Source organism: Cygnus olor, chromosome 13, assembly GCF_009769625.2.
Source record: "Cygnus olor isolate bCygOlo1 chromosome 13, bCygOlo1.pri.v2, whole genome shotgun sequence".
NCBI classification, from domain to species: domain Eukaryota; kingdom Metazoa; phylum Chordata; class Aves; order Anseriformes; family Anatidae; genus Cygnus; species Cygnus olor.
In genome coordinates, this window is record NC_049181.1 from 14,308,930 (window position 1) to 14,330,678 (window position 21,749).

The 21,749-nt window shown below is 44.2% G+C and overlaps 1 protein-coding gene across 10 annotated transcripts in view; it reads right to left on the reverse strand.

Moving 5' to 3' along the window:
* IL1RAPL2 (interleukin 1 receptor accessory protein like 2) overlaps nt 1-21,749 on the reverse strand; it is a 358,032-nt gene that overhangs the window by 210,116 nt on the left and 126,167 nt on the right. Inside the window, exon 1 of one of the 10 annotated variants that reach the window (XM_040572228.1) lies at nt 126-1,035. The exons of the other annotated variants lie outside the window; for them this stretch is intronic. The gene's annotated coding sequence lies outside the window, so the exon portion shown is untranslated. Of the gene's footprint in view, nt 1-125; nt 1,036-21,749 lie in introns of those variants that run through there. 10 annotated transcript variants of the gene reach the window in all.

The following is a 21,749-nucleotide window of genomic DNA, read 5'->3' on the forward strand; positions in this document are numbered from 1 at the left end:
TACAGTCTAATAAATAATATTTACCTATTAGTATTTGCAGTAATTAGCCAAATGCACTGTCCATGTGGCTCTGCCTCTCTACATACATGGTTTCCACTCTTAACACATGACAGGCCCCCACTCACCATGGCTGGTCGTGTACTGGAGCTTCTATCCCTGGATGTATCGGTGCCTACATCTGAATTTGACCTTGTACTTCTCCACTGATGGACAAAGCCTGAAATTTGTCTCCATGCCTTGGTCTTGCAGGGCCATGCGTTCAATTTAAAAGTTCTTCCATGAACTTAACTGATTGTGAGCAGGAGCAGGATTGTGAACAGGAGCTCGAGCCGACTGATGGCGCACAGGGTGGCAGGCAGCAGAACAGAACCCCTGTTTTATTATGAGATCACACAGGAGTGCCACGTGGGCACAGCCCAGCTGTGCTAGGTGCTACACAGCTGGGAGACTGGATGTGTAATCAGTCCTGGAGCAGGATGAGATTTTATCCTGTCCTGGAGACCTTTAGAGCAGGCATAGATGAGGATGGGAGAGGGAAGAAAAAAGGAGAGGTGCAGAGAAGGAACTATGATAGGAAAGCCCCACATAAAGGGGATCTCACAAACCTCCAAGTCAAACACTTGTTGCCATGTCCCATGCTACTAGATAAGAGATGTCTTGTAGGAAGTGCAGATGCTGACTTTTCTTAAATTAACCACAAAAAGCCAGGATACATACTTCCTCGGAGACCCTTTCAATGACATATCTGGGAACTAGCACTCCCATGCTTCAGGGTCTTTTTGTTTTCACCCTGCAAAGTGAGTAGTAGGAGTGAGTAGGTTTTAGAGAGAAAAACAAAAAACCAAAAAAACACCAAAACCCTCATCTGTATAGCTGCTTGCTCATGGCAAAGGAGGCCAGGTAAGAAAAGCCATCCAGCACAACTGCACACGATTGCCAAAGGAAAGAAAGGAGAGAGTGTAAACCAGTAGGGAAACATGCCTTAAAAAGAGGCATTAAGCATAAAAGCCTGCATAAGGAAGAAACGGAGGCCGTCTGGGCATGCTCCTTCACTGTAAATTACCAATAAAATATTGAGTGTTCTGAAAAGGAACAAGAAGTTTTCATTCTTGAGTCGATTTAACTGAATAACAACACATTAGTCACTCCAACTCCCACTCAGAAATGCTTTTTTCACCCTCTGGAAAGAGGTGATGAGAGAAAGATCCAGTTTTTGGATTCGTGCAGTTTCCCTTAATTGCCATTTTTATTCGCCATATCTAACTAGCGGTCTCATCAGACATCTCTTCTGAGATTCTCAAACATTTGGTCTCTTTGAAAATACTTTTCTCAGGGCATTATGGGCTGAAGATGGCAATTTAACAGGCACCTACAGAGAAACAAGGCAAGCTCTAGAAGATGGCTGTGTCCCCCCCTCCAGTGGGAAACCTCAGACACAAGGACAAGAGGCACAGCACCCCCGTATGCGGGTATGGATTGCACCAGGTCAAGCTGCTCAAAACAGGCACAGGCTGAAATCTGAACAGGTTTTTGCAGCCCCAAACAAGCAGCACACCCCCTGAATTTCTTGGTGATGGAAGTCACTGCTTGGAAAGGCACAAAATAAACCTGGGAAACTCGTGCATGCGCTGTGACAATAAATACAAGGGCTCCAGGACAGACAGATGCAAAGCCCACCCACCCCCTGCGGCTTACCAAGACTGAAGCACTAAGACCTGGCATTAAGGATCTCATTTCCCAAACCTTACGAGCCTGGAAACACGAAGCCATCCAGAAGAGCTGGTGGCTTGCCCTTTCGCACCCTTTCTTGGAGGCCTGTAATTTGGTTGGCAAGAAGATCGTGTCTGCGGGAAGACTTGGGGAAATGAGCCGGGAGCCGAGCAGCTGAATGCAAGCCCCAGCGGGACTTACTGACAGCTCCAAGTCAGCACAAGGAGCTCAGCCCCTTGTACCCTCCTACAGCCTACAGGCAGCTAAAGAACTGCTTTGCGCTGGCTTTGGACCCTCTCACTGGAAATGGCTCTTGGCAAAGAAGGTTTCGAGAGCCCCACCAAAGGCTAGGAGGGGCCCAGCAGCCCCTCATCCTCGCTCCTGGCAGCTACTGCTCCGTGATCGAGCACGCGGAGCCTCCAAAACATTCCTTCAATAGCTCCTTCCGAGGCTGTGAGTCCTTACAGAGCTAACAGATCAAATGTAATGTCCCTCCATAATACGTGTATTTAAAATTATTTGCTTTGCCATTCTAAAAATTGCCTTTTCAATCATCCCCACTAAAACCACCATCCCAGCTTTCCAGGAAGAACCGTAAAACATTTATTTCCTTAAGCCCCGCTCTCCTTGCAGACTGGCAGGGCTTCATTTCCAAGAGCTCCGTGTGACTGTCGATATTTGAACCATCCAGACATAACTTTATTTACTGGAGCAAAATACATTAATTCTGATTCATTTAAGCACTTCACCAAAGTGGCAGTTCAGTTTAACCAAATAGGAAAGTAACTGGGTTATATTTGATTTTCAACTTTGAAAAGCCAACTCTAAGATTTATCAAGGGCTGAATTTAGCAAAATTATCATCATTAAAGATTGATATTAGGTAGTGGGGCTACGTGGGCTTTACCAGCACAGTGCCAAGCAGCAGAGCTTCCGAAAGGCTCTTTTATGGCACAAAACCCACAGCCATTCCCATGCTGTCAGGGACACCCTGCCCAGGTGCTGACCACCCCAACGCCGGTGACTGTGGGCAGATGGGGACAGCAGCAGGGGTGCCACCATCCTCATTCTCCTTGGGGTGTCCCCAAGCCTTGGAGTGAGCACTGGGGTAACAGAAGTGATGTCCCACAGCAGAGGAGAACAGGTGTGGATAAAACAGTTCCCATCATTTTTAAAGAAATACTTCTTCCAATCAATAACCCCATCACTGAAATTTTTGTAGTGTTTGCCCTTTGATTTCTGTTTTCCTGACTCAGTGCTAAGCCCCTGGCTTCACTGTATGTTTTCTTTCCTGTTGCCTTCCGGCTCCATGCCCATGGAAACCTCCATCAGAGGCATTTCTGATGTGAGATAGCACACCTAGGAGCTGGAAGCTGCCCCAAGGAGCAGATTCCCCATTCCCCATCACCTTCATCGGGGCTACAGGGGTCTTCACTCCGGTCTCACTGCCATACCCCAGGTCAGGATTCATCCCCGCACCTCCCCAGCAGCCGAAGAGATAGTTTGCACTGCTCACCGGACAACACATCCCACAGAAGCCTTCTCCGTGGTCTGGGTCTCATTGCCAGCCCTCCCCTCTGCCTCCCGAGGGCAGGGACCGAACAGCCGCAGCTCGGGCTGTGACCTGCGAGGCACGAGGCAGCCCAGTTTGCGGCAGGAGCATGAGGAGCTGCCAAATTTAAACAAACCAAAGCTCTTGCTAGGAAAGGCACACTCTTAATTATTTTTAAAATCTTTTCTCAAGAGTGTGGGAACAAGAAAGCAGTGACAGCTGGAGGAAAACCACTACAGCTAACTAAACATTCAAAATTATCTTCTGGAAGGAAATCTGTCCCATTGAACTGAATTTTCCTCGTGTTAAGAAAAAAAAAATCCTCTTGACAGAAGCAACCAAAATAGAAGACAACTAAAAAAGCCGAAATCCTTCTGACAGCTTGTCAAATTACTCTTCACCAATGAACGATCATATTATTTGGGTTTGTATAGGAAGGTAGGTTCCTACACCTAGATGAACTAATTACTGCAGAATACACATTTTAAGTGACACACTGGCCAAAAAACCTTTTTCCCCAGAATGTCAACATTCTTCTTCAGTGAAAATCTATGAAAAACATTAGTAAAGACATGGAGAAATTTCAAAATGCCTCCTGTCTCAGCTCAGGCCGAACATACCGCCTCACAGCACCAATTGCAAACGAAATGCTTCCTCCCCAAAGCGAAGAGCTGGGCTCCCAGCAAGCAAACCCTGGGGGTGTCCAGCTGGCTGCTCAGCACCAGCGCGGGTGAGATACATGATGAAGAAAGAGCTGGAAGCTCTCTGAAGATTATTTCTAGAAAAAACAGTATTAAATCCAGAAAATATATTCCACTGAAAACTTCTGACCTGCTCTGTTACAGCCCATGGCCGACAAAGGGTAACTCAGCTTTGTACCTATCAAGCAAAACACAAATTGGACAAAATAAAGCTATAACTTTCCCTTGCACATGAACACACGGCTTTTTTTATGAGCAAAGGAGCATTAGTAACCCAATAACCCAAATGCTGGGTGAACAGATTTTACAGACATGAAGGATGAAGGAAGGATCCGAAGCCACGTGACAACCTGACCTAGCAAGGTCAGCGCAGATCCCCCGAGAACTGAGCACCCCGCAGCAGGACCGTGCTGCTGACATAGGGCTCCACAGGCTCAGGACCCCCACACACACACTTTGTAGGCACCGGGAGCACATGGAGTCTCAAAAAAGTCTTTTAGCAGAGCCCCAGGACAGAGATTGATGCTTCTCAATTTCAGAAATAAGTAGCCTGGGACTCCCTGAAATAGCAGCTGAATTCAGACTACCACACCTAACAGAGTTTGATGGACTCATCCTCCGTTTACTTATCCAATGAATTTTTAACCTCTATACGTTTGGCCTTCACACCATACAGTGACAATGACTGACATAATGTAATTTCATGTCTTGCCTAAAATATACTGGGTTTACTTACTTTAAGTCTTTTGTCTTGTTCCTCACCAGGTGCCTGTTAGTTCTTGTACCACGAGGAAGGCCAAATACCTGCTCTCAGTCCCCTTCTCACCTCAGTTATTCCCAGCGTCAAAGTTACTAGATCTAGTACAATAATTTAAAGCAAATAATATTTACAGCTTTTTAATGTACGAACTACAGACTGCATGCTCACGACTGACAAGCTAATGGGAATCCTGCTTGAGGAGCCGTAGATAAAAGCAGCAGATTTCTTGGCACAATCAGCTTTGCCTTACTGAGGCTTGATTTTAATGAAAAAGCCCCCTAAGCCCTGGGGAGGTTGTTAGATTGTGACCTGAACTCCATGATTTGTGCCTGACTTTAATTAAACCTAATTAACTTTCCTCTCGCAATATGGGTTCCCCACCCTCCTTTTTCACAAGCTGTCTGTGCTGTCTAAGGTACTGCAAATTTCCTGAGTCACTGATACCACAAAACAGAACCCAGCCATTCATCTGCAAATGATTACAGCAAGGCAAACATGCAAAATACCTGCTTAAAAATGGGCTCCAGCTGCTTGACAGGCTCAGCTAAGCCAAAAGCTTAAGATTATAGGTGTGTTTTTAAAATATTATAAGAAAAATGTAATGAATTCTAAAAATAGTCTGCGTTTTACGTATTTTCACACAGTTCAGGGAACCCACTTTACACAGGCCAATTTGTATCAGCCAGCTGAACGAGTGTTTTTCAATTAATACTGTAAAAATACCTACAAGTTTAGGTAAGATATTTATTCCCCACAATGTTCCTTAGTAAACGCACTTAGATTTCCTTGTTTATCTTCCTGATGATCCCACCCCAAAGCTGATACGGCTCTAAGACATGCCATTTGTGAAGATCTCCATCCTTTCTCTTCATAACACAAAAGCCCCCAGGTCTCCCACCTGGCCCTGAGCTGGGCAGTGACCCCTCTGCGGCTGCCTGAGCCCCCCTTTGCACAGCCTTGCCCCCAGGGGCACAAATGGCACCTGGTGAACTTCAGCAGGGGTGATTACCCTGGCAGCTCACATTTAAGACATGTCATTGATCCCAGCGATGCTTGCCTCCCCCCAGGAGCCACCCCCATTAATGCAGTGACTAAAATGAAGAAGAGAAAAGACTTTTGAAGGCCAGGTCTCACCTTGTAAACCTGAATGGATTTCAGGAGCTTTTGAAGGGCGGGTTATTAGCGCGATCACTTCTAACAGCTTCAGACGAACCACCACAACCTATCTCATCAAACCCTTTGAAGACCTTTTGCAAGTTCCTCCTCTTCCATTGTTGCAGCCCGCTGCACGGAGAAAGCTGGCAGCTTGCTAGGTGGATTTTTGACATCAAGGTCAAAAACTTTTAATGACCAGCTACAGAGCTGGTTCAAAAGGAAGAGAAACCTCGTTCTTTGCAAGCAGTTATCAATGGAGCCCTGCCCAGAGGGGGTGGACGTGCTCTGCAGGAGTCTGTCTGGGAGCTCATTTAATTGCCTGATTCATTATCCCTCCTCATCCTCCCAAATAAAATTAAAAATAAGAAATGGAGAAGGCTGGAAGGTACGTCTGCCCCAACATCTCTGTGCAGGGTGAAGGCAGGAGCCAGGTGGGCTGCCCGCAAGGCACCCCAGGCTCCCCCTTCCAGTGTAGAGCTGCCTGGCTCCAGCTGCCTCTCCTACTGCCCTAACAACATCCACAGCCAGATTTTGGCTACGAGCACCAGGTCAGGGACAGCTGTGGTGGAGGAAGAGGAGGGGATGGACCAAACCCTGGGCCCCCAGCTGAGTGTGCAGCTGTGATGGGTAAAACACAAGAGGAGGGTTCCTGGGCTGGGTTGGACACCCGGAGCTCAAACTCACAGCACATCTTTGGACAAATGACTTTGTCTCTCCACGTTTTTTTCCCAATATTTCTGCTTTGCATGAGGCACCGAGCACTGATGAGCCATTATGGAATAGTGCAATGTATTAACGTGGAGTGTAACAGTGCAATGTATTAACTTGGAGTATAAAAAGGCAAGTGTAAAACCCCTGCAAATCACTCCTCTTCCCTTGAAAACGTGAAATTACAGGAATGGGAAATCCTTCCCTGAAATACCTCTGCACTCTGCCTGCTTTAACGATTCAATCTTTTGATCACCTTATGGTCCCCCAAATAAAATAAAAATAAATGGCCTCAAACTAAATGCTGTGGGTTTTTGTGCTAAGCCTCAAAACGACTTTAGCTGTTATAGAACCCCTTGGAAGGAAAGATGATTTCAAAGAAAACGTTGATGGCACAACAGTAATGACAACTAATGGTGTTCTAATTGATAATTCAAGAGGATTATAGAAAGATATGATATCCAAAAACCCTTTTTCTTTTTTTTAAATCCATTTCCTGCTCAAGGAGGCTACAAAGTACTATGATACCTGTACACTGAGTTCTTACTGGCCTTGGAAAACGAAAAAAAGTACAAAAAGAGGGGCAGGGAGAGGCATGGTATCCAGATCTGGTAGCTACCCACGTGGGGTCCTGGGTGGGCGCCCCTCTCAGCAGCACTGCCTCCAGCATGCACAGAGACCCTCGCTGATGCCATCCTCCTGCTTCCTCATCTGATGAGGATCCTTCGGTATCTACTGCTACAAAGCACCACCTCTTATTTTCAGAAGTTCACTTAAGATTTGAATAAATTGCAAGCAGACCCCAAGCTAAGCTTCCATTTTCACAAGGAGACATTTGACTGCAGCTCCTAAATAGAACGGCCCGATATTAAATGGGGAGGAGAGGGAGAGACAGACTGTGGTTCATGAGAGGAACGGGCAATTAAAACGTTCAGAAAAGTAGTTATTGAGAGTCTTGGAAATGATTCATATTTATTGACTACTTTGATCATTGAGGCTTTGGTCAGCCTTGTGAATATGCACTTGATTTTAACACTGCCATCAGTAGTTTTTAAAACTACAGTTTCCTAAATTGCTGAAAATAAATGAAAAGCTTGGAATGAAAAGCTTGTAAATTAAACATACAGCCATCAACCCCCCAGCAAATGTTTATAATTTAATATAATAGCACTGAAATAGCATTTCCTTCACTCAAGTTGGTACTTACAAATCTAGGCGGGTGTAAAGGTTTCATTATCTAAATGATATGCTAACACTTTCTGAATTTCACAAATTATAAGTTAGCGGAAGCGTCTATTGTACTGCAACTCATTTCGGTGTGAAATCACTTTGTATAAAAACCAGCAGTGGGATTTCAATTATTTCTGGGAAACGTTATGTATTTCCTAGAGAATGATTAAGTTTAATTGATGCATTAAAAATAATATTTAATTTTTTGCTTTGTACTTCGCAAGCGTTCGTCCTGGGGGTTTCCCACAGAATTTTCATTAGCTAACGAGGCATTGCTACCACAAGAAGTAATTTAGGGTGGGTTAAGCAGTAAAGCAGCATCTAAATTCATACTGATCTTAATAGTTATCTCCGTCAAACAGATGGCCTATTGTTCATGTCTACACTTCTCTGACTTCTTAATTGCTACTGTACATGCCACTACTAATTGTACAGTGCTGGTAACCTCTGTACAGTAATGAACGGGTCAGAGCTTCCTTCAGACCTTAAGGGCTGTGGTTCTGAAGGCTGCAGCTTAAGGAATCATCCACAGCGCAGCTCTGTGTTACCACACACAATGGACCACAGTGAGCGGAGAAGTGATTTTTTTTCCCCAACATACAGAAAGGCGAAACACTCAGCTCTGCGAGGGAGGAGGCTGAGCCCCTCTGAGCTCTGGACGGGGTCCTGGGTGGCAGCAGAAGGTGGTCAGTAGCTGCTTCAGCTGAAGTATGGGTTTTCCGGGTCCTGCATCTTGCTCCTTTGGTTCTCTGTGTGGCAGAAAGGGCTTATGGCCACACATCTTCCCCTGCTGCACTATACAAGGTGACTGGCCAGCAGCTTCTTGTGACACAGAAATAAAATGAGTTTGCCAGACAGACGCATGCAGGAAAATGCTGTTGAGCTGCTACTTTATTTTAATATTTAATGTTTGTAAATCAAGCATCAGAAAAAAAGAGCAGCTGAAATGCTTCCCTGAGAAGACCAGGGACAGAATAGAGAAAGCAAGAGAAAAAGACGCTAAAATCAACAAGCCTGCAAGGCAGCAGGCCTGCCACTTAACCAGGAGGCCACTTGCAGGGATCTTCCTACCTGAGCCCTGCTCTCCAGCTGGCTGCAGGCATTCCCCAGCAGCGGGCTGCTGCCACAATAACTCGCTGTAGTCACTGCTTGCCCTGCTCCAGATGAGCATTTCTAGGCCAGGAAATGCGAGGTAGCTTTCCGAGACACATGCATTTGCAATTCATTGCTTCTTTTCCCAGGCCTGGCTCCTTTTCAAAGGTTTGAAAACTAGATGTGGAAAATAAGATTGCTAAAATCATTTGGCAACTTAATAAAGGGGCGCTGCATGTTCCCAAGGTAGGTTTTCAACAACAGAGCACAACAAACACATGAGAAAATGCTTTTGGGGAATGTGGGAAAGGCTTTGAAAATTTAGCATCATAGGAAAACGAAATTCACTGTTTCATTTACGGAATTTGGTTTTTCCATAAAGGAATTTTGTCTATCTTCATATAAACATTTTTGCACCGTTTAAGTACCTTCTCTCTAAGGGGAAAGGATCAATCTCAGTTGCACATGATTTTGGTTGTATATCACATTTAGGTTTTGTCTCATCCCTGTAAGATTTGGCACCGTAACACACACCACAAAACTACAAGAACATGAAAAACACAATTACTATTTGTAAATACATGCTATGGCGTAAAACAGAAAATAAGGGTTAGCTACCTGGTGAAGAGCCTGACAGGTTTGGGAGGGCCAGGCGCTCTCGGCGTTCACACCCACCAGGCAGGCTGAGCTCAGCCCACGGGCTAAGAACCAACCCCAGCACAGGCTGCGGTGTGGGAGCTGCAGCGAGGGATGGGAGCTGCACCCGTGCGGCTGGCCAAAGCTCACAGCTGCTGCAGGAAGCACCAAGCTGCCCTTCTGCAGCCCGGGGCAGGGGGCACGCGATGACTGTTCCACCTCGGTGCAACCAGGGACGCCGAGCACTCCGTTGGCATCGCTGCCAGCTTCCCACCGCCTTTCCCAAGATGGGAGGAGAACGAGCAGAGGCTCCTTCAGTAGCTCCCAGCCCATGGCTGAACATGACGACTGTAAAAAGTCAAAGATACAACCAAGAGTGGCAACTGCAACAAGAAAAGAACATTGGGAAAAACAAAACCAAACCAAGCAGGAAACTAAACCCAAGCTGCTGCTCACAGCCAAGCTACAAAACCACCTCTCCAAGAAAGCAGCGAAAATCCTGTTATCCGAATTACATAAAAGGAGAGTAGAGGTCACACTCAAAACCACAGTGAGTGTCTCCAACAACCCTGTATCAGCAGGGAAGCTCAAGGAACCCAGTGGGCATCCCCAGCCTCTGAGGTCTTCCCCCAGTGCCCCTGTCCCCAGGAGCTTTTTAAAAGGACTGAGGGTGTGATCCAAAGGGAAACCCCCATGAGGCAGGACAACAACACTTTCTGTGGGAAGGCCTTGAAACAAGCTGCTTCCATATAAACCATGAAAGCAAACAGCCAGGCACAAAAAGCAAGAGGGAAGAAATGAAATGCTGCTGGCAAATGGCTCCGGCAGCCCCATCCGAGAGCGGGATCTCCTGGAACTTCGTGGGCACAAACTTCATGGCACAAGCACTTGGTATTTTGAGAACAGCCTGAAACATAATGTTCCCCACAGGTATTCTGCATGCCAATTAAATATTCCAAGTTTATATCAAGATTATTGTCACCTATTTAACGCCTCATTGGTTTTAGAAGCCATACCAATTTTCTCTTTCCTTTCCATTGAGGTAGTTACAGTAATGGCTAACCATAAAAATTAGATAACACGCTGCAGTGTGATTTAAAAACAGCTGTGCATTCGTCACCTCCACTTCTAAGTGAGGGATGAGTTCATATCCCCCTGCCTTCCCCCACAGCACCACCTCTGCCCTATGGGGCTCTACAGCCAGAGCAAGACCGACTGAATTACACCAAGCATGGTTTAAAAAAAAGGGGAAAAAGAAAATAAATTCTCAGCCATTTCTTCTATGGTCCTTTGAAGTACCGTGTAAATACACAATCAAACAGTACAGTGCTTTCACATTTTAGAAAAAGATGGGAAAATATCTGGAAAATGCACACAAAGCACCAGTTCTCTGCATTTAACTAGCACTAGGTTTCCCTTTTTCAAGCAGACATCATTCACTCCACTGAATTCCTAAATAAAATATCGGGAAGAAAATGAGAAATAAGAATCTGAAGAACACAGCAGAAGTTTACTCAAGTCAAATATTCCAACAGAGAAAAAATTATTTGGCAAATCTAGTTCTTCATATTGCTTTTTCATCTCATGCAGGGTTAAAGTTAAAAAATCTCAAAACCCTCTTTCCCCATGACACGAAAAACATCTTTTCCAACCAGGTTAGCAATTTCACCCCTTGATTCCCACATTCTCTTGATCTTGCTATTCCTTCTACCTGCCTTATCAAATCATTGTTTTCAAGTATTTGACTCACAAATAACACAAGGCTTGTGGGTCCTGTGGAAGCATCCTGGCCCTGTTCCTCCCCAGCACTACCACCATCTCCCCAGTGCCACAGCACTGCCCAGGGACATGTCTGCAGGCTGTTGCCTTCAGGCTTTCAGCTCCATTTCTAGCCAACGTAGAAACCCCCCTTAAAATTCATCTGCAGCTGACCAGAGGGGAGATCACCAACGCTTCTGAGATGCTGAAACCAGAATTTCTATTTTTGCTTCTAAGAAGACATTCGCTTTCTCTTGAAACGTGGCCTAACTTCCTGTCAGAGAGAGCAGACACCTCACCCAGCGAGCAGATCCGTTCCCCAGGGCACCGCAAGCACCCTGTATCAGGAGTCACTAGCATTTTACTGCTTGCCTTCTACACTCATTTTACCTTACTGCTTGCACTCAGTAAGAATTTCATGTTTATTCCTTAAAAGTAAGCATCTTTCTGTCCTTGATTGCTTTTTGCATACCCTTGTTCGGATGCACTAACCTTTTCCTTTAACTCCCAGAACTGTTATTGCCAGGTAACACGGGCGACCTTTGGGCATCTGTTCAAACATCTTTGAGCGCTTCCCCAGTGTACATCTGTGTCCTTAGCGACTCTCATTTGAGTTTATGTAGTTATTTTCACAGCTTTACCTGTCCCACAAAAATCTATTCGTAAAGCCTCATTTTAGTAGCAACTACCGGAGCCAAGCAATTAGCCAGAAAGCGTTCGGCGTGTCTCCTGTGCCTTTCTTGCATCACCTCTCTGCACTCCGGTGCTGCAGATTGCCTGGACACGACTTCTCTGAAACCAGATGTGAGCAGCTCCACAAAATACCACCAGTCCAGGGCACCGACCGTCTCCTGTCCCAGCTCTGACTGTAACACAGTGGCCACTGACAACACAAACCCATCGCAGCCTAAATATGCCCAATCATAGACCTGCACAGAACTTATTTATAGATGAGCTACGGGACAAAAGCTAATTATTAAAATAAATGGTGGGTGCTCTGGGATGGAACTTAGAAGAATTCAGCCGTACGCTGCCAGGCACTTCACATGCCCCCAAACAAATGACTAATTATCCTAAACTGCCTTAAAATTCAATCTTGATTGCGATTATTACGGATTAAGTACTACTCAGAGGTTACATTTGAGTTCAGTACCATATCTGTGATTCAGAAGATGAGCTGAGTGCCCACTGCTCGTGGCAGCACTAACACACTCCAGCCATGGCAACAAAAATAGGTCTTAATTTGACACACGGAATTTTTCAGGAAACTGGGCTTCATCACTTTCATGAAATTGTTTGCAATACTAACAAGTTCAGAATTACTTTTGAGCATCTTAGCCACCTCTGCCCCTTCCACAGCAGTGAAAGAGTTTCCTACCTCATCTGTGATGTTCTCTCTACACACACCTCAGCCCTTCTGTCTCCAAACTTACGGCTGAAAACATTTTTATCTGTTCTTTACCCTTCCAGATGTGCCATGATGACTGGTACGTTCTAGCTCCTAGAACTAATCTGAGTTTTAAAGCCCTGGAGCTACCAGCAGGGAAACCTATGACTTGCAAACTCCAAAACATCTGCAAGGCCAAGGACTGACAGCTCCACATAACCGAGGAACTTCACCGCAGCCAACAGACACCACTGCAAAGAGCACATATGAAATGTAAAAACAAAGCAATTGTAAAATTCACAGCAAATGAAAGCAGAGGACACAGTCTCCAGACGCCCACACGTGTCCATGCTCCATGCCAGCCAAGGGCTGGGTTCAGGTCTTGAGGGAGAAAGTCCATGAGGGACACAGAATGGTTGAGGTTGGCAGGGACCTCTGGAGGCCATCTGGTCCAACCCCCTGCCCAAGCAGGACCACCAAGAGCCAGGCTACCATTGGCCTTCTTTGCTGGCTCGAGGTTAACTTGGTGCCCCACCAGCAACCCCAAGTCCTTTCCTGCAAAGCTCCTTCCCAGCTGGGCAGCATAAAGAGAAGGATGACTACAGCTGAGCATAAAGCTTTCGTATGGGAAAGCTCTGCAGACTGTAAACAAGAGTGCAGTACAACAGCACACAGTATTTCATTTTATCCCTGACTCAGATGGTCTGGATGAGAATTGTCTCAATTTACCGAACCACCTGCAACTGTGGTCAGACTAGTAGTAAGCTCGTGGTCAGGCACTGTTTTACCTATCTTTAAAAATGCACACGTGGCTAAAATACCTGTTTGTGTTGAAGAACAAATCTACTTACTCTGTTGCATGTTGGTCTTTCATTCTCTACTGTACATCCCTTAGATAAAATTAAGTCCTCTGTGAACAAACTTCTTTGCAAATGTGAAATCAAAGCGAAACATAGGAAGTTGAAACACAGCTGATAATGCTCCATTAATTTCACTTTCAAGGAAGAGATTCAATTCTTGGTATTTGATTTTCCCTCTGGATAATGAATAGCACCTATTTACTAGACCTGTAAGTAAATCATTTTTCCAATTCTCTACTGGTAAGATGCAGTAACACATAATAGCATGATTTTGCTGTATTATTAAAAAGAGGTCAGTATTTCAGTGTCATTCTCGTTATCAATAAGGTTACTCAGCAGTCATGAAGCACAAGCTGAACATCCTGTGACTCTGAAATGTTAAAAGATATCATTCCAATCATTCCTCCACTCCTTGTTAAGTACCACTGCAACTCAGATTGCAGCGTCAGCTGCCTAGATAAGGATTATATAACCCAGGGAAAAAATAGAGTGAACATTTAACTGCGAGTCAGCACGAAAATAAACGACTCAAACATACAAGAATTCAGACAGAGACTGGCACCAAAGATCATGCCTGGGTCCATTTCTGTGCAAAAAATGTATGTTTATTACCAAATGTCCAAAAATTATTGGCATTGGCTTCTGTAAAGAACAGACATGCTTCATTGAAACATTCAGCTCCCAGATAGATTGGGGTGTCATCCAAAAAATGAAAGGAATATTATTGAGAGAGAATAGAGTTTTGCTAGCTCTTAACAAAATTACAGTGCTTACTGTTTGCTTAAAGAACGACTGCATAGAAAAGCAAGCAAAGGACAGGCAGCACAAGAAATGAAAGTTGTGAAATCCTGCTGTATGAAGCTTTGAAAGATGGAGACAGGATGGTTTTGAAAGGAAATTGATAACAAATGACACAAGACATACTCAAACCACAGGATAGAGGAGAAGACAAACACGGTTGTTTCCTCTGTCAGAAAATACTAGATGTTTTCAAATGCACATAGAAAGCAAATTTTAGAACAAGACAGGAAGCTGCTTAAAGAGCCCTAAAGCATTATGATTAACTTGTGATACTGGTTATCAATATTGCTGAAAGCTCAAGACCAAAACTTTGGGCAGGGAAGTCACTCACACTGAGAATAAGCTTCAGGGTTGCACAGAGCAATTAAGTGCTGCTTTCAGGAGCCTTTTCGACACCGAGTCGTTGACTCTCAAAAATCAGTTCAATATTGTCTCCTTGTAAATTGATCATTTCTGAAAATGGAAGGCGGAGTCCCTTGAAAACATTATTGTTCAGTCCAGATCCTGTTACCACTTTAATGCTCAAGATTTCTTTCCCGCGGAAGCTATGCCATAAAACAATGCACATATATGTCAAAGTAACACTGGTATTTACATGTTTCCAGAACTGGAGGTTCTAGAGAGCACCCTTATCTGTCTACTTATTATTCTGAGCCATGCGGGCATCGCTGCTGAACCTGGCTGACAAAAGCAGCATAGCCCAAAGCAACAAATTGGCTGGCAATTGAGACATACAGAAAAGTCAAAATAGGGAGAGAAAAAGAGCCACAAAACCTCTTTGCCAGGAGCAGAATGAAGGAGAAAAATAGGACAGAGAAGCCAAGATGAAGGTACTAGAATTTAAACAGAGGTGAGGATGGACAGAGAGACTTCAAAGTGCTACCTCCGTGCAGCAATGTTTGTTCAGGGGAACACAAAGCGGCTACAGAAGGTCTCATGGGGGTATGTAGTGTTTGGAGTAAACTTGTCCTCTAGAACACAGTTCGATGCTATTGTCACTTAAGAGGCTGGAAATGTTTATATCCAAGCCCATCTAGTTAGACTCCCCAAAAGTTCCCAAGATGGGCTATCAATTACCAAAAGAGCACCAGTATCACAGTGTTTCTTGTAGCTCAGAGAAAGAACAGAACAGACAAAACTCTTTGCCTTCTTCCATGATGAAAAGCCTTAACAGAAGAGCTTTGCTATTACCATTCAGAAGTGATGTAACTGCTCAGCCAAGCATAACACTTTTGTCTGGTTTCTCGGATGAAATAAGTTCAGCCACAGTTTTGAACAGAATTTGACCTGTGAGTAAATACTACTTCTACTTGGATTGGTTTATAATCCAAAAGAGAGAAAATCCAGTTTTACGTTCCTAATATTCGACAGAAATTTGTCTTCTCTGTGACTATTTCACAAGCCATCAAGGTTGATCTGCTCAATCCAGCCAGATGTTGAACAAAATCAAGCATTTCAATCAAATTCTGATTTGAGCCTATTTCTATCACTAGCACTCACACATACATGGGAGGGAAAAAAAGAAAAAAAAAAACAACAAGAAAAGGGAGAAGAAAAATTATGGGTATGTGATTTTACTGAAGGCAAAAACAGAGCCAAAGGCTTTAGTCACACTCACCCAGACAGACTGGCTGACGTCAGTAAGACCTTTTCACTGAGCGCAAGTTTCATAGAGTCACATAACACCGCAGCCTTAATAATCCACCTGGAAGCATCGGACCTTTTGCCCAACCAAAGTGAACAGAGAAGGGAGGGATCCCATACTGATGTCCAAACAAGAACTGGTAACATTGCCCTGGCACTAAGCATTAACCAGCCCCCATTTGAAAATCCATAGGGAGAGAGGGAGAGTAAGTTTGCTAAGCTGTGAGCCAGCTGGGACAGGCAGGGGTACCAACACGAGGGGAGAGCAAAGCAGAAAGAAGAGACCTGAGGTGGACACCAAAAAGAGTGCATGGAGACTCAAGAAAGGCATGTTTAGGGAGGGATGATAAAGGAAACAGTCCCCGAGTGTAGCCCAAACTACCACCTCTTTAAAGGCCTAAATGACACAAGGAGAAATACATTAAGAGGGGATCTCATCAAACCCTGCCCTGTAGGGGAAATAGGACCACAGGAGCTGGCTGATCTCCAGGGCCTGCCTCCTTGGAGCACAAGTGGAGCCCATCCCCAAGTGCAGAAGTCAGCACAGCGGAACAGGGAACTCCAATCCGAGTTGGAGCCATTTCTTCTTGACTTTTTGTCTGCACTGCTGTCGGCTTCCCCTCCCTCATTTCCCGCTGCTGAGCTGCAGAGGACACTACTGACAGTGCACGCGCCCTTTGCAGGAAAGCAAGCCACCCAAACTTCTCATGGTTCCTCCTCTGTGGCTCCTTTCCTTTCCTAAACCCACGCTTTGCTCAGCACTATGCACTTCCAAGATCTGCCTCTTTACCACACCCCATGATTTTTCAGGCCACTGACCTATCTGACATAGCACTCCTCGCCAGCTACCCCAGGCAGTGCCGGGGTAACCAAGGGAAGACTGAAGAGCAGCACAGGGCCACGCACCCTACGCCTGCCATCAGCCTCTCAAGGACTAGAGCAGACCTCGGTTTCCACTCCATACGGATGAGCTCAGATCTCTTTGCTAGCCACCCTCAAGCAGAGCCCACAGCTACGCTCTGAAAAGCAGAAAGGGGACAAATCAGACACAGTTTAGAGAATAAAATGCTAGTGCAGAACCACGTTTTACCCAAGTTTTATAACTGAGTTATTACAGAAGTGTGTAAAAAGGGGGGTTTATAATAGAATTGCTGACACTAAAACAGCATGAACACAGCTGTTATAATATAGTAAATTTGTAAGAAATTGTATAGCGAACAAAGTAGGTCAACAGCTTCAGAGGAAGAGCTGTGTTTCAGATGGCACACTATCTTAGGAGATCTCAACACTTTTTTCAACACAACAAAGATGTTTTCCATTCTGTGCTAATTCCCATCATCTTCATTTTTTAAAATATTCATGCTGGAAGGTAAGGCTGACCTCCAAATGCAAGCAAACGTGCAGCCAGCATGTTCAGGTACCGCAGAGCGGAGCACAGACCAGGAAATGTAAGAAGGACTGTACCGCGTCGAGGCACGAGTCCCATGGCCACGGCCAGCCACGGATGGGTGGCAGTGGGGCTGAGAAGGCACACGAGGCAGGTTTTTCAGAATATCCTCCTAGACACAAGCAACTTGTGCATTAGCGACTTCCCAAGTCAGAAGGGTTGCCTTTGGGTATGACAACCCTTAGGGCGTTTCTTCTTCCATGAATTTGTCCAGTCTCTTTTTTGGATTTTTGTAGATTTTCAGCACACTCCCACCAGCAAGAGAAATCTCTTCATGTAGATTGCATTTTTATCCTACCATATACTTCCATTGTATTTCCTGCAATATTTCACTAGACAACACGACAAACAATTGCTATTTACCTTCTCTATACCAGCTATTTTCTAGACCTCTGTTGTTTCCCCCTCACTATCTCTCCCCCAGGTAGCGACGTCCTACTGAAATAAATTAAACTCTTCATGTCTGGAACATCAGGCATGACCATGGCCGGTAGGATCCTGCCTTCTGCTTCTCTGACTTCTGCCAGTAAGGAACCTCACTCTATAGAAATGTTGGTAATACACAGAAGTTAGATTAAATTCTACAGTTCATTGTAAAACGCCCCAGCAAACATTTTCTCTGTCCCTCCCTTATTCAGATATAATGAACTAGTGAAAGGATTTATCTTGGATCTGTCAGTGGATCTTCCCGATTGCTACCTAAGCATGTGTATGACAGCTGTCAATTCAGGAAGAGTTTATCCGAACAGAAAGATGACAGAGAAACGCTGAGTTGATATGACAGCAAAGGCAAGAATTTGTTAAAGCAGGCATCCCTGTAGGAAATGTTTCCGCACTACAACAGATGGCCAGTAGTTAGAGGAAACCATTAAAGCTTGAATTGTGGAAATTGGTTAAATTTTTCACAGCAAAGGACAGCAGATAAAAATAAACAAATTTTCCCAACCTTCCAAGGAGAGCCAGGCCTTTTACAGAGTGCAGCTATGTATCAGGAGTGCAGGACAGGCACTGTATTTTACAGGCACACTTATATCCTGTAATGATTTTATAATCATTATATCAGTACCATACACTATGCAGACAATACATCTACACAAGTGTCATAATTGTGTAATTACTACATTAATACACGCAGGCAGCAATTACAGAGACACAAATACTGCATTTGTATATACAGAATATTAGCACAGACAGATACTTAAACTGATCACCTCCAAAGTTCCTATCCTTTCAGGCCAGTCCTTTACCCAGATAGCATTCACCAGGTCTGACTTTTCACATAATCAAAATACAGCCCAGCACTGAGCAAAAACAATGAAGGTTTCCTAAGAAAACCTAAAACCAGGAGAAACTCAAGGTATATGAGCATGGTAGCAAGTCTGGGCTGCATTCCAAACAGCCAGTGCTGTGATGGGGGATTGGGGAAATTAAAAAAGGCAAAACTTTACTGAGCTTGCTTTTGGGACCCATTTAAATGCGAAACTCTGGGACCATCAACCTGTGGGAACCAGAGAACAGATGTCCAAGTCATTCCCACTTCTGAAGGCCTTCTTTATAACAACAAAACAAAGTAAAAGAATTCCTGGGGAATACACAGCAATACTTGTTTGAATGAGAGCATCTCAACAGCTGCAGTCCTGACTTGAGCACAGCTTGCCTTACTCACCGTCTTGGGGATACGCTGCTGTCATAATAAACGTGCCAAGTCTACGTATATTAAACTTTCCTGTCTCATTCTTCAAACAGAAAACAGAAGAAAAGCGAAGTAGCAGTAGTCCTCAGCAGCCTGCCATGCAGAGCAGCCAAACAGCGGACATCATGCGATGGTGGCATGGAAAAGCTAAGTCGGTACCTGCTCTGAGTCTGATTCGAGAAGTCTCTCTCATCACTGACAAAAAATAAGGAAATTTCTCTCCCCCTGAAATACAATTCCTATTATAAGGCTTTAAAAAAGTGCAAGGGCTGTTTCTCTAGTCTTACCAGACATTTCTATGAAGTACACATTATGAGTGAGAGCAAATAAGTTTGTAACACTGAGGTGGGCTTTCAAGGGGAAAGGAAAAAACCTGAACAAACCAAAATAACAATATAATATAAAGATACATAATTTTTCATAAGAACTCTGTCATCTGAGTGAGAGGATAACCATGCTTCCAGCACACTGTTCTGACTTATTTAATAATGGGATACAATTTTGGATTGTGTATATGTTGACAGAAAGCAGAAGTGACAGAAAGCTTGGGAAGCTTTGCTTTTAGTATTTGCCTTTTGGAATGGAAATGCTCAGACAGAACCCCTCAGGCTGATAAAATCTGTCACTTCAACATCAAATAAAAATAAATAAAACCAACTTTATCAGTCACTGAAAAAAACAGCTATTTTTGTTGTGAATTGCAGTAATATCTGTTGTAGGCCTTTTGTGTTTCAGAAAGTTCATGAGCTCCTTTCTGCTGTTTTGGGGATCCGAATATTTTGAACCTGCCAAACAAGACAGCAGCGATACCTCAAAGTTGTCCCAACTGGACAGCTGGAGTTTGAAGCCCAGAACCCACAAACCAGGCACGAGGAGGATTTGATGCTGAGAGGCACAAAAGCCCTGGCTGAATACCAACCCATGGAGGTGTGGACCGGGCTCACCATGGACTGTCCTGACCACACGCTTTGCCGTCACAATACTCAGCTGATCTGCTGGTTTTCCTACAAAACTTGTTGCATCTCCAAGATCATCACTGACTCTTAAAGCTGCATGAAGATCCGTCCAGCTGATGAAACAAGATGGATTAATAAAGGCTAAAAACTAAATTCCTTAAGCACTGAAGCATGCCCTGTTTTTTAAAGCCCTACAATAATGGTCAATTCTGACAAACACAAGCTATTTAAGTGCTTAACTTTGACCATCTCAACTTTCTAACTTGACTTGATAAATACACAAACGTGTATGTACATTTTGGACAGAGGCAGTAATTAGAGCTGACAGCTGTGAGAGCATTTCACATGATTCAGTAATAAACCTATCTTTCTCCATTAAATATTAATACACTAGCTCTCCCTATTACCTATTATGTCATCAGTCACATCAGTTTTAGGAGGAAGGTCAACAAAAACAAGATAACAAGATTTTTGTCATTTTTAACACAGACTGAGCACGTTATGAATGCTTATAAGACCCCTGACAAAAGAAGCACTGTTTATTAAAAAGATGGAAATGTAAGCAGGGAAAAAGTAGACAGAACATTTCCCTGCCTTAAATTTGTTTATGTGTTGTATAAATATTTCAGATGTCATATTTCAGCCCGGATAGGAAGGAGTTGGAAGGGAAGGTGAAATTTAAATATGCCACAGTCCTTGTCCATGATGTTGCCTCCGTGGCTCTGCACGGGGATGTGGAGATACCTGACCGTGGCCAAGATGATGTGCCAGATCTTCCAGGTCTGCCAGAAACTCAGGTACCTTCAGCCATCACATTTCCCTTAACCTCACCAACGATTCTCATGTTTTCCTAATTCAGGATGACGACTCTAGCAAGCATAAGCACATTCAATACCCACAGACACAGCGGATCATCTTCAATTATTATTTCCCTTTTTTAACTTAATAACACAGTTTGGCACACTGTTCTGAAGCTGACTCACTTGACATTCAGACTTTTCTACTTCAAAAATGCTGATTTGATAAAAAATGAGGAGTTTCAGACGAATATACTTCCCGTGAATTACTTCCAAGCAGTTAAACTGAAATGTGCGTTTCCATGTGTGAAATTTTTGAACCACCTATACAAATTTCAAGAAAACTTAGATTATTACGGACACTCCAATTGCATTTGCACCAACTGGTTTTGCTCATGTAACTTTCAGTTTGGGTTGCCGACCGTTACTGGTATTCAAACTTCTGCTCCTCTTCCAAATCTTACAGGCTTTGTTTTGCTGCTAACGAGGCTGTTTTGTCTCACCTCAATACTAAGGCTCCCCTCTGCCCTGATTATCCCAGTATCCCTCTGCCTTCCTAGTTTTAAGGCATCTTTCCTGAACTTGGTAACCAGCAGCATACACGAGACTCCAGAGCAGAGAGAACTCTGCGTTTTTCAGACTTCTCCATTAACCCCAGCTTCTCTTCAAGCCAAATCACCCCCTGTTGTCATGCAGCCCAAGAAACATCTTGTTTCTTACTCCCAGATCTGAAGAACTCGAGCCCCAGTGCTCATTACCAGTACCACACTACCCCTTCACTTACAGGACTTGCTCGCAGCACACCTCAGTTTGGCTGCTCTCTCTGCTCAATGCTCTGAAGCTCACTGAGCCCTTCCAAAGCC